This window comes from Chlorocebus sabaeus, chromosome 1 (assembly GCF_047675955.1).
Source record: "Chlorocebus sabaeus isolate Y175 chromosome 1, mChlSab1.0.hap1, whole genome shotgun sequence".
NCBI classification, from domain to species: domain Eukaryota; kingdom Metazoa; phylum Chordata; class Mammalia; order Primates; family Cercopithecidae; genus Chlorocebus; species Chlorocebus sabaeus.
Genome location: NC_132904.1, coordinates 15,386,776 through 15,400,404, shown reverse-complemented (window position 1 = coordinate 15,400,404; position 13,629 = coordinate 15,386,776). Strand labels below are relative to the sequence as shown.

General features: G+C 41.3%; 1 protein-coding gene across 9 annotated transcripts in view; it reads left to right on the top strand.

Annotated features, from left to right (window-relative positions):
- The first annotated feature begins 1,929 nt into the window (after positions 1-1,929).
- Positions 1,930-13,629, top strand: part of CTNND1 (catenin delta 1) — a 57,919-nt gene continuing 46,219 nt past the window's right edge. For 4 of the 9 annotated variants that reach the window (XM_007998136.3, XM_073016142.1, XM_007998082.3 and 1 more), the window contains exon 1: positions 1,930-2,175. The gene's annotated coding sequence lies outside the window, so the exon portion shown is untranslated. The remainder of the gene's footprint in view (positions 2,176-13,629) is intronic. The other 5 variants (XM_073016126.1, XM_037999289.2, XM_073016119.1 and 2 more) reach the window with 2 other exon arrangements.

Genomic DNA, 13,629 nt, shown 5'->3' with positions numbered 1-13,629 from the left:
TGAACCGGAGTCTTGATCTGTTGCGCAGGCTGTAGTGCAGTGACACGAGCTCAGCTCACTTCAACTTCCGCCTCCTGGGTTCAAGCGATTTTCCCACCTCAGCATCCTGGGTAGCTGGGACTACAGGTGTGTGCCACCACGCCTGGCTAATTTTTGTATTTTTAGTAGAGACGGGACTTTGCCCTATTGGCTAGGCTCGTCTGGAACTCCTGAGCTCAGGTGATCCGCCTGCCTCGGCCTCCCGAAGTGCCGGGATTACAGGCTTAAACTACGGAGCCTGGCCCAAAGAACTTTTTGTGTATTTTAATTCTCACAACAGTCTTGTGTGAGAGAGATAGTTATCTCCATTTTATAGTTAAGGAAACTGAGGCTCAGATTATTTAATTTGGGTCAAGGTCACATAATAGTACATATATTTGAGTAAGTGTACTTACCTACAGAGGTGGAGTTTGAAGCTAGGCAGTTTGACTGTGAAAACCTGTGTTCTTAAGGTTTCATATTTCTTTCTTTTTTTTTTTTTTTGAGAGGGAGTCTTGCTTTGTCACCCACACTAGAGTGCAATGGTGTGATATCGGCTCACTGCAACCTCCACCTCCTGGGTTCAAGTGATTCTCCTGTCTCAGCCTCCTGAGTAGTTGGGACTACAGGCACCCACCACCATGCCCGGTTAATTTTTGTGTTTTTCATAGAGACGGGGTTTCGCCATGTTGGGTCAGGCTGGTCTCGAACTTTTGACCTCAGGTGGTCCACCCACCTCGGCCTCCCAAAGCGCTGGGATTACAGGTGTGAGCCACTGTGCCCAGCCAAGGTTTCATGTTTCTATTCTAGATTATGAAAACTTCATGAAGACTCATTTGGCAGCAGTCTATAGCATAAATTTTAGATTTATTAGTAAGAAAGTAGAAGGAAATCTTTTATTCATCATTGTCTTTGTTTTAGTAATCAGGGAATAATCATAAAATGCTAATCTTTGTCGAGCATGTAAAAAAAAAAAAAATTCCAGCCTCTGTCCATCATGGTCTAACAGTTTAAAAATATGTCCTAACTCAGAAAAATAATACCCCAATAATCCTTTAATTAGGTCAAATGTAAAAAGAGAATGTATGAACTAGATCATCTTAAGCTTGAAGTTCACAAAGAAATAAAATGTTCTTGACATGATATTTACTTTATTTACCTATGCTGTTATTCCCTCTAAATATATTGTTTATTGGATTTCATGTCCTCTTCCCAACAAACCCACATTATTTTGATTTGGGGACAAACTGGGAAGACAGTGATTTTCTTTAACAGCCCAGTGGATTCTGCTTCTTTCTAATTCAGAGTATAGAGACTAAAAACTGTTAACAAGTCTAGAAATTAAAAAAAAAAAAAATTAGCTCTAATGCAACTAATCCAAAACAGTGAAACTGGGTTTACCTCAGATACCCCTGCCATCCCAGTCAACATATAGTAGTCCTGTTTCTAGGATTTCTCTCTCCTTTCTTTCCCATCTTCCTTTAGGGAAATGCTTTGGGATAGGAAGCAACAAACCAAACAGCAGCAGGCAAGTAAAATCAGTTCTTTTCTATTTCCCCACTGGGATAGTACGGAAGAGGGAGCAAGAACCCATCATCAAAGAGAACTGAGACTTAGGCGTGCCATTCTGAAAAGCCCTTGTTCCTTGTCTCCCTTGCCTCCCCCGCCCCCCTCAGCTCTGCAGTAATTCCTCAGATATTGTACAGTCTCTCCACTTTAAATATAAATATATAAATATAAATATATATATGTATAAACTTCCCCCTGTGTCTTTCTCTCCTCCTCTCTTTTTTTAATTTTCTATAATAAAGTTTCCTATTGGATAAGGTCAGCTCCCTGATTTATGCCTGACTCCTATTGGAAGCTCACAGGGGCTGACATCACTTAGGAAAGCGAAGGGGGTAGGGCTGCCAGATCAGTTTGTCACCACCCAGGCTCCCTTGCCTTTGGCTGGGTGCAACTTCCATTTTAGGTGTTGGATCTGAGGGGGAAAAAAAAGAGAGAGGGAGAGAGAGAGAAAGAAGAACAGGAAAGATCCTGAAAGGAGGAAGAGGTGGCGAAAAATCAACTGCCTTGCTGGATTTGTCTTTCTCAGCACCTTGGCGAAGCCTTGGGTTTCTTTCTTAAAGGACTGGTTTTTAGAACTCCACATTTGAGGTGTGTGGCTTTTAAAGAAAATGTATGTACTGATGGGAAAAGGAGGATAAGCAAGTCGAATTTTTGTCTTACGGTAACGGGAGGGAATTAAAAAACGGGAGAGAGTCTGTTATGCTGATGAGTAACTTTTAAGCAATTATTTTTCTTTCTACTTTCAATACTTTGGCGGGGTAGATTTTGGTATTTTATTATATTTAAAAAGGTGAAATACACAAGACCTGGAAACAAACTTCTAGGTCTCTCTAATACAGGAAGCTGAGTAGATCCAGAGGGGTAAGAGCAGGTTTGAAAATTTACATTTTGGTGTGTTCTTTGATTTTATGTTTTTTTTTTTTGTTGTTTTGTTTTGTTTTTTTCTGGATTAAGCTAACATATTTCTGTTTTCAGAGCCCAAAAGTTGGTTTTTTTGGCATGTTGCATGTGGGTTGGGAAAGGAATTTGTCCGTGTCGGAACCCAGCTATGCAGATGGTTCTTCATATGTTTCAAACTTTTTCTTTCTTTATCATTGGATTTGTGGAAGTGGAAAGTTGCAGGGAGCTTTGCAGCGTAAATGGTATTGTTTTTCCCCCGGAGAGTTTGAACGGCCCGTATCGGTTTCAGCCCTGCTGTTCCTGGGTGGATCCCTCTTACTTTTCCAGGTGCGGTGGGTGGGAACCTCATTCTCCTGCTAGATGTAGTCTCCCTGCTTTGGCTTATAAAAGAAAACATACGGAACAATGTTAACTGAATTGCCATCTCCTTCTTCCTTCTAAACTATCTTTGATAGCAAAGATTTGTGGAGGTGTTTGTTAAATCTGCAAATACGACAACGTTTGGTTTATGTGTTTAAAGGGGTAAGGAAATTCTAATCATGCTTTTTATTTCACCTGAGTAAAGTGACTACACACCTGAAAATATTTTCAGCTTTCTGCACTCTGAAAGGGCCATGGCTGGAATAAAATTAGGTTTAGAAAAACCATTTATACAAAGTTTAGTGTTTAAAATACGTTTCAGAAAACACAAGGGAGATTTTTATTTTTAAACCAAACTGAAAGTTGTTTTTTGGAGTTTATTGTTTAGTTAATTTACCATGAAATCTTAAATCTCTTAGAGCTGAAGGCCTATGACTGTGCTTTCATATATTTAATCTTAAGATTTGTTTTGTTTTCGCAAATACATTCTTGCAAAAGTACTGATTCTAGATAATTATATAGCCAACTCATCACTAGCTGAAAAACTAGGGTATTCTCTTCTCTTTTTGAAAATGCGAATCAGGCTGAAAATTATAGATACTGTCCTAATTGTAACAAGATGGGCTTTAGTGTGTAAGCTGCTCATTAGCTTTAAACTGGTATGTATCTTTAATAATCTGATTTCGTTCCACCCCCCACCCCCCGCCGCAAATTTTTTTTAAGATGAGACTTCCTTGAATTTCTTTTCTAGAATGAGGGTATTTCTTGAAAGATGATTTCATCCTTGTGAAGTTGTGGCTTCAGGAGGAAACAGAACTTTGTTCCTCCTTTGAATATAATCTAGGCAAAGGCTGCAGGAAATTTTTGATGTCTGGATCTCATAATTATAACAAGTACAGTTAAAAAGAAAGAAAAAAATACAATGTGTATAGTCTGTTTAGTATTTTCCAAATTTTCTTTCAAATGTTCTCTATGCCTTGACTCCAGCCTGGGGAGGTTTCTTGGATCTTTAGAGTGTTGGTCATGTTGCTTCCAGAGTGTCTGTTTCCCACTCAACCTTTAGGGGGAGGGATGAGGGAATCTGAAGGAGGAGTACAAAGGCAGTTTGAAAATAGGTTCTGGATGACTGAGTGGTGGTGATTTGGGTTTAGCTTTAAATAGTGGGCTTTGTGTAGCCGAAGTGAGCATCCTGGTTAACCTAGTGTCCAGGACTATTTCCACGAACTGAGGCGTTGTTTTGACTGGTGTGTAGCACAGAGCCTTTGGGGTGATAAGATGGAAGATTTGTCTTTTACCTCACCTCCACTGGTTCTTTCAGGAATTATAAGGGATGCAGATAAGTAAATCTTTTATTTTTTAAATTTTTTTATTTTGCTCCTCATCTTGGTTTTGGGGTAAAAAATGATGACAGGTAAGTGTGAGCTGTTCAGATTTTTCTTTCCTTGTTTGCCTCCTATATATGGTTGGTTTCTTTGTTATGTGAGTAAGGTAGTGGTCTGTGTTCCAGATTGGGGGGCGGAGGGGGGGCGGTTCTCTTTTTGGTTGGAGTTCTAGTACCTTTCTCAAGGTTCCAGCATGGATAGTCAGAGAAGCTTCAACATGTTCTCTGAGCTAGGGTAAAATTGAGACTATTTGGAGATATTAACAAAAAGAAAAGCACTAAGTAATTACAATCCAGCCTTAGGTTTATGAAGTAGTTGCTCTCTAGGGATGGATGAGATAGGATGGATGCAAATAGATCAGTATCAATTGGAATAACAAAATGATTAGCTTTGTATAATTTATCTCCTTCTATTTTGGTACCTGTTAGTAACTGCCAAGGCCCTCATTCCCCCCTACCTCCCCACACCTTGTTTTTAGTGTATTCTAAGCATTTTGCATAAGCTATTAATTTCCCACCACCGTTTTTTTTTTGTTTTGTTTTGTTTTGCTTTTTAAGGAATTTGACCCTCAGAGAAGCTGAGGTTTGGTGAAAATCTCACTGCCTGTAAATGGTTGAGGCCAGGATTAACCCTGCTCTGACTAACTACAAAGTCCATGGACTTAACCACTAATATACTGCCATTCACCAGAGAGAATGGAAACAACAGCTCGAACTAAAATGAGCCCTTATTAGAGGCAGGAGTGTTTCATCTTGGCACGGGGGCAGTACTCAAATTTCCAACCCCCTCCAACTCCCCACTACCCCTGTTGGGATAATGTATGTAAAAGATCTATTTTCCATAGAGCCCGTGGGGAGCTGGATGTGCTAGAATGGATATTATTTTAATCTTTAGAATGAGAATCTTTCTATATCCATATGCCCACCATTGCTGTCCTAATTTCTTAAACTTCCTGCAATTGTGTCACACATTGTTCAATTATCAGTAAAATTTCTTCTTCCAGAGAATTTTTAGGTATGTGGTTTGGAATGATAGGATATCATCAACTTGCAGAGATAGGCTTGTAGGAGGTAGTTCAGATATTCTTGTCTTTCCCTCTAGACTATGAGCAGCTTGGGTGTAGGTACTGTCTTATCTCTGTATCTTTTTAGCACCTGTCTTAGTGTCTGCTGCATACTAAAGTGCTCAGTAAGCCTTGGTTAAATAAGGCATTTGATGAGAATCAGTGAGGGACTGATTTGTGGGGAAGGTTTGAAAGGAAGCAAAACAACATAGATTAATCAAATTGCAATGTACTTTTGCAACTTTTACTGTAGTCTGTAGTTTCAACCTTTTATGCCTCTCCTCCCTTAATTTTTTTTTTTTTTTTTTTTTTGGAGACAGGGTCTTGTTCTGTCACCCAGGCTGGAGTGCAGTGGTGAAATCATGGCTCACTGCAGCCTCAAACTCCTGGGCTCAAATGGTGCTCCTATCTCAGTCTTCTGAGTAGCTAGGACTATGGGTGCACACCACTATACCTGGCTAAGTTTTGTATATTTTTGTGGAGATGGGGTCTCTCTATGTAGTCCAGGCTGGTCTCAAACACCTGGGCTCAAACCATCCTCCTACCTCGGCCTCCCAAAGTGCTGTGATTATAGGTGTGCCCTACCACACCTGGCCCTCCCTTATATTTTTAAGCAAAGTTTCTGGAGATAATGGAGGATTTTAAATTTTAGCATTTCTTTAATCCTGTTCCTTTCTTGGCAAGTGGTACAAAGAATAGTATAAAAAGTAAGGATCTGGCCTGGTGCGGTGGCTCACGCCTGTGATCCCAGCATTTTGGGAGGTCCAGGTGGGTGGATCACTGGGCAACATGGTGAAGCCTCCTCTTTACAAAAAATACAAAAATTAGCTGGGCGTGGTGGAGTGTGCCTCTGGTCCCAGCTACTGGGGAGGCTGAGGTGGGAGGACAGCTTGAGCCTAGGAGGTGGAGGTTGCAGCAAGCCGAGATCGTGCCACTGCCCTCCAGACTTAGGGGGACTTGCAGAGCCAGATCCTATCTCAAAAAAAAAAAAAGTATCCTAGTCAGTTCATTTCATAATGAACTTCAACAACTGAAAACCTTAAATGTAGCCATTTCCTAGGGGAGAATATATTAAGACATCAGCAGAAAAGTTTGCTTTCAGCCCTGTTTGGAGGTGAATGGTTTCTATGCTTGTTAATAAAAACATTAAGAGCTTGGGATGATAGTTTTGAACATCAGTATTTCAAAGAAAGTATGTTTGAATATCAGTGTATTCTTTAAATCACTGCTTTAGCAACAAAACTTTAGATTTTGTTCATGTGTTGGGAAGCTTATGAGTTTAAGAACCGAAATTAGTTTTCTTGGGTTATTTAAAAGGTATTAACAAGGAACTTGCCTAAAGGAGTGAACTGTAGGTAATAAGGATGTGAATAACTACAAATATTCTTTCACGTTCTCTTCCCTCAAAGAAGGGTTAAATGCCACACAAAGCTGAAGTGGGAATTGCTCTGCCTAAACTATGCAGCTGCCTCCAAGGTTTCCAATAGAGCATTGATACAGCCTGGCAGGGGGATTTAAGAAGGCAAGAACAACTATTCTGGTTAGAACTAATGAGGGAGAAATTAGAGTATGGATTGACTTGTATTTCATTGTTTAATGTATTTTTTGGAAGTAATTTTTTCCCTAATTCTACTTGGAATTGCATGTTATTATTAAATATTAAGTACTGAGAATGGGGCCTGAATTTACCATTTTATTCAGGGATAGTGTTCCCTGTTTTTAGGGCCACTTCCTCTCCAGGGATCCCTTCAGTTTGATTCGTGTGGTGTGGTCAATTTAGATCAGGCATATAGTGGGGGAATTATAAAGAGCCAAATAGTTTTCTTATCTTTTTTTTTTTTTTTGAGATGGACTCTTGCTTTGTTGCCCAGGGTGGAGTGCAGTGGCACAATCTTGGCTGACTGCAACCTCTACCTCCTGGATTCAAATGATTCTCCTGCCTCAGCCTCCCAAGTAGCTGGGACTACAGGCACACGCCACCATGCCCTGCTAATTTTTTGTATTTTTAGTAGAGATGGGTTTCACCGTAATTGCCAGGTTGGTCTTGAACTCTTGACCTCATGATCTGCCCACCTTGGCCTCCCAGAGTACTGGGATTAGAGTCATGAGCCACTGTGCCCAGCCATAATTTTATCTTAAAGCCTTCCTTGCTGGTCAGCAATAGGTAATTTGGTTATGACTTTCACAAAACATGTCCCATGATGTTTGATGTGATGTGATGTGATGACAAAAGCACTTTTCAACTTTTTATTTCAAACTTGCGGAAGGTTGCTCACAGTACCTCCGGTATACCCTTCATTTGCCTAGGTATCATTTGTTAACATGTTGCCACAAATGCTTTATTCTATATTTTTTGGTCAATATGCTAACCAAAAAGGGAGTTTCCAATCTGAGACTTCCACAGTATGGTGAGGCAAGGCAGCATAACATAATGATTAAGAGCACGGATGGGGAGCCAGACTGCCATGGAGGAACCATGTAACCTAGGGCAAATTGCTTAATCTCTCTCTGCCTTGGCCTCCTTGTCTGTAAAATGGGGATAATATCAACCATCTTACAGGATTGTCATGACACTAAAGTTGTTTAACATATGTAAAACTTAGAGTAGTGCACAGCTCATAGTAATATCTTGTGTTTGCTATTAGAATGGATGCTTTAAAGAATTCAAATTTCGTTTGTCTGTTGAACTAATGCCCTTAAAGATCTTTTCTTTTTTTTAATTTTTTTTTTTTTTTTGAGACGGAGTCTCACTCTGTCTCCCAGGCTGGAGTGCAGTGGTGTGATCTTTGCTCGCTGCAACCTCCGCCTCCTGGGTTCAAGTGATTCTCCTGCGTCAGCTTCCCGAGTAGCTGGGACTACAGGTGCCCGCCACCACCCCTGGCTGATTTTTGTATTTTTAGTAGGGGTGGGGGTTTCACCATATTGGCCAGACTGGTCTCAAACTCCTGACCTCAAATGATCACCCACTTTGGACTCCCAAAGTGCTGGGATTACAGGTGTGAGCCACCATGCCCGGCCGAAGGTCTCTTAAAACCTGAGAATCTGTGGTAGATGTAGGTGCTTGCATTACAGAATATATGGGCTTCCTGAGTAAAAGCTAACTTTTAAATTTTTTAAATGGGAAAAAATTATTTTTAGTAGTAGGTAATAATTGGAGAGTTCTGTGGGTGAAGTTCAACAGTAGTATGAGAATGGATAACTTTAGTAAAGTGAAGTGTTAGTGGGAGGAGGATAAACAGAATAATTTGTGGACATCATTCTGTGTTTGCAACACTGATTTGTGGACATTTGTAAAACTGTGACATGAGTTCATAAATGCTTCCTGTGAGAAGTGTGCTTCTAAGAAAGGAGTCAGCTTTTATATGTGAAAAAGCCAAGCTGTGGTCTGTGGGAAATACACATGTGTTAGATGCAACCTTGCCTAGAAACTTGCAGGTTTATTCCAGTCTAGGAATTTTCCTTCTTTTTTCCTCCCTTTTCTTCATACTAAAGAACCCATGAAAGTAGTGTTCTAAATAGTACTTGGCCAATTTCTTTGAAGAATTTTTATTTTGCATTTTTAAAAAAAAATGAGACAGAGGCCGGGCATGGTGGCTCACACCTGTAATCCCAGCACTTTGGGAAGCTGAGGCAGGCGGATCACTTGAGGTCAAGGGGTTTGAGACCAGCCTGGCCAACATGATGAAACCCCGTCTGTACTAAAGATACAAAAAAAAAAAAAAAAAGTTAGCTGGGCATGGTGGCACATGCCTGTAATCCCAGCTACTCGGGAGGCTGAGGCAGGAGAATCGCTTGAATCTGGGAGGCGGAGGTTGCAATGAGCCGATATCATGTCATTGCACCTCAGCCTGGGTGACAGGGCGAGACTCCGTCTCAAAAAAAAAAAAAAAAGAAAGAGTCTTGGTATGTTGTCCTGTCTCCAACTCCTGGGCTTAAGTGATCCTCCCACTTCAGCCCCTGGAGTAGCTAAGACTACAGGCACACACCACCTTGCCTGGCTATTAAAGCTAATTTCTGTTGGCACCCTGTAGCCTCCCACACTCAGTTCCCCACATTTATTTTACCTACAATTTCTTCTACCAATTCTCCTGTATTTTCTCCTTTTCTTTTGCTTTCCTATTCTCTGTGGTGTCTTCCTTTGTCTCTCTTTGCCTCCTCTTGCCTCCCTTATCTTTTTTTTTTTCTTTTAGGTTGGGTTTCCTTTTTTTCCCCTTAGGTTTTCCCTTAGGTCTTCATGGGCATTGCTTTGCCTCACTCACAGTTAATATAAAGAAGTATTTCTGGCCGGGCGCGGTGGCTCACGTCTGTAATCCCAGCACTTTGGAAGGCGGAGGCGGGTGGATCACGAGGTCAGGAGATCGAGACCATCCTGGCTAACACGGTGAAACTCCGTCTCTACTAAAGAATACAAAAAATTAGCCGGGCGTAGTGGCAAGCACCTATAGTCCCAGCTACTCGGGAGGCTGAGGCAGGAGAATGGCGTGAACCCGGGAGGCGGAGCTTGCAGTGAGCGGAGATTGTGCCACTGCACTCCAGCCTGCGCGACAGAGCAAGACTCCGTATCAAGAAAAAAAAAAAAAGAAGTATTTCTGATTTTTACTCTAGAATAAACTGTACCCATGTGCTAAAGGTACAACTGTTAGGATACCACTTCATTTCAGTTAGATCTAGTTTAGGAATCAATTGTAATCCAAGAAGACTGGTCTCTTCTAGTGATTCAGATTGGTTTTATCTTTGATTTTTAGATTTCATCCACATTTCTTGATGAATTACTCATTTTGGTTTAGTTGACAGTTGAGCAAAAAAAATTTACTTTCTCCAGAGTAAATTATCTGTTTTATTTGTGCTTTCTATGTTGTTCTATATTGTAGTGCAGTAGCACATTAGGAGGTATCTTTATGGACTGAAAAGATTTTTGTTACATGGTCGGGCACAGTGGCTCACACCTGTAATCCTAGCACTTTGGGAGGCCGAGGCAGGCGGGTCATGAGGTCAAGAGATTGAGACCATCCTGGCCAACATGGTGAAACCCTGTCTCTACTAAAATTTCAAAAATTAGCTGGGTGTGGTGGCGCGTGCCTGTAGTCCCTGCTCCTTCGGAGGCTGAGGCAGGAGAATCACTTGAAGCTGGGAGGCAGAGGCTGCAATGAGCTGAAATCGCGCCACCGCACTCCATCCTGGTGAGAGAGTGAGACTGTCTCAAAAAAAAAAAAAAAAAAGAAAGAAAAAAGAAAAGATTTTTGTTCTAGGAAGCTCATATTTTAAGAAACTAAAATGTATTCTCATGGTTGAGGACATAAGACGTTGTTATAGAAACTAGGTCAACTTCTCAATACCTTTATCAAAGCACCTGCAGTTCCCATTTCATTGCAAGTGAAGTAAATCTCATTGAAATAAAGTAGCTGGTGTATATTCAGTACACTTTTAAAATAGCCTATTTTAAAAGAGAAATTGGTGCCAATCTGATTTCTTTCCTGCTTTGTTGGAATGGGGGAAGTTCTGTAACCTCTTTGCTGTTCTGCTTTCCATTGACTACTTTGTTAACTGGAGCACAGTTGGCCTCTTGGATGTCTACCCTGCTGAAGGTCAGCCAAATAGACAGGTAAGGCTACCTAAGCCTCTTCGTAGGCCTAACTAAGATCACAGTTGGGGAAAAAAAAAAAGTATAGAAAAAGAAAACAAAGTTGGTTTATTTTTTCTAAAATTTAACTTTTTGTATTCATTGAAGAAGGAAGTAAAACATCTCCATTCAAAAGAAATTCGAGAGTCTGTTGTATGCCATACACTGAAGTACAACAAACAAAATAGACCTACTGTGTGTTCTCAAAGAGCTTACATTCTAGTTGTGAGAGACAAATAATAAGCAAGTAAATATGTAGTATGTCAGAGTGTGATAATATTATTGAGAAAAAAGTAAAGTAGAATGAGTAGTATGGAGGATAAGAAGTCCCAGGGTGGGAGTGAGGTTATTTTATATAGAGTGGTCAGGGAAGGTCTCAGGTGTAAGGTATGTTTGACAGAGACCAAGAGAAATGAAGGATGGAGTCATGTAGGTTTGAGGAGTAGGAAATGCAAAGGCCCTGAGGCTGGTTATTGCCAGTGAACAAAAGAGATTGAGAGGAGGGAAGGAGACATAAGAGACCTGTCCAGAGAGGTCCACTGGGAATGTATTTTGGGGGAAGGGGAATAATGTAGGGTCTTGTTGTGTATTATATTGTACCAAAAAAAATTATCTCCACTTCAAACCCCAGAGGCAATGGCTGTTACCGAATTTTTGTGTCTTTCTTGTAGCACCTGACCCAACCTCCATATTTCTCCCATTGTGGAATCTCCATGAAAATATAGTTAGCAGATAATTTGCATAGTAGCCGATTTTGCATAGGTTAATTACCCTTCTCTTAGAGAATGATAATAATAAGGCAGCTACTTAGAATAAGCTTATTTGTTTTCGGGAAGTGAGATCAAAATTTTTCTTTTTTTTTTTTGATACAAGGTCTGTCTCTACAGTGTCACAATCTCAGCTCAGTGCAGCCTCTGCCTCCCACGCTCAAGCCATCCTCCCACCTCAGTCTCCTGAGTAGCTGGGACTGTAGGCATGCACTACTACACCCAGCTAATTTTTTTTTTTTTCTTGTAGAGATGGGGTTTTGCCATGTTGCCCAGGCTGGTCTCAAACTTCTGAGCTCAAGCTCAGATCTGCCTGCCTCAGCCTCCCAAAGTGCTGGGATTACAGGTGTGAGCCACTGTGCCCGGCCCCTAAATTTTTCCTTCCCAGAGAAATGCTGTATATTTCTCCATCTTCTTATCTACCTAGTCGTTTTCTATGAGCAGGAGTGACAGCCTAGACCTGTACAGTTTCCTTTTGAGCACAACATTTATTGGTTTGGTTTATGTGCTTTTGACTAAATAGGCTTGCCCCACTTGTCTGCTGCTTCTCCTTTTGCTCATTTGACCAAAAAGCTCCTGCTTCCCCACGCCTTGATTGTTGAGAATTCATGGCTTTGAGGACCCCTTTATAGGTCACCATATCCATATTTCTGTCTTGCACATCAGGAGAGATGATTATCCCTGATGACTAACCGATGTCTCCACTTTCCCTTTCCATATGTTTGTTTAGGCCTTAGAGGTTATTAAAGCACATCCTGAGCCACTTTACCTAGTTGACTTTGATGGAGTTGAGGAAGAAGCACCAACTATTTAGTGATTTGATGTTCTATGGCAACCCCATATAGGAAAGTAAAAGGATATCTGATTGAGTACCTATGTTTTGAATCACCCACTGTTACTTTCCCTCTTAAGAATTCTGGTTTAGCTGGTCTGTCCCTCAGTGAGAGTCTCTGTCTCCTTCTCTTTCTTTGTCTCTCTCTGTCTGTCTCCCTCTCCCTGTCCCTCTTACTCTTTTGTCTCTCTCTCTGCCTCTCACTCACCCCTTTTCTTCTCTCTCTTTGGAGTTCTTAGCTCTGACTCTTGACCTGGTTACCCTCTGTTCTTCCCTTTAATTATGCTTACCTCGGTGTCATCTGGTTACTTAATATCAGGGATGACCTCAACCAAGAAACTTTTTTTCTTCCCATCTCCTCCTTTGGTCAGGTAACTGTATCATCTTGCATGGGAAATAATCCAGGCAATCAGAGATTACCCAAAATTTTGAAATTGTTTTAAACAACTGGTTAATATGTATTACGTCATCATATATAGCTGGTGCCAGATGTTTGTGGTTGTCTTGAGAGTTTTTGAGATAGAGCTTTGCTCTGTCATCCAGGCTGGAGTGCACTGGCATGATCATGAGGCATGACTTACTACAGCCTCAACTTCCCAGGCTCAAATGATCCTCCCATCTCAGCCTCCATCACACCTGGCTAATTTTTGTATTTTTTGTAGAGACATGGTCTCTATATGTTGCCCAGGCTGATTTTGAACTCCTGGACTCAAGTGATCCTCCTCACTTCGCCTCCCAAAGTGCAGTAATTACTTACAGGCATGAGTCACTGGGACCAGCCTGAGAGTATGTTTTTTTTGTTTTGTTTTGTTTGTTTTTTTTGAGATGGAGTTAAGCTCTTGTTGCCCAGGCTGGAGTGCAACGGCACAATCTCGGCTCACTGCAGCCTCTGCCTCTTGGGTTCAAATGATTCTCCTGTCTCAGCCTCCCGAGTAGCTGGGATTACGAGCACATGCCACCACGCCTGGCTATGTCTTTTTTTTTTTTTTTTTTTTTTTTGAGATGGAGTCTTGCTCTGTCCCCCTGGCTGGAGTGCAGTGGCGCGATCTCGGCTCACTGCAAGCTCTGCCTCCTGGGATCATGCCATTCTCCTGCCTCAGCCTCCTGAGCAGCTGGGA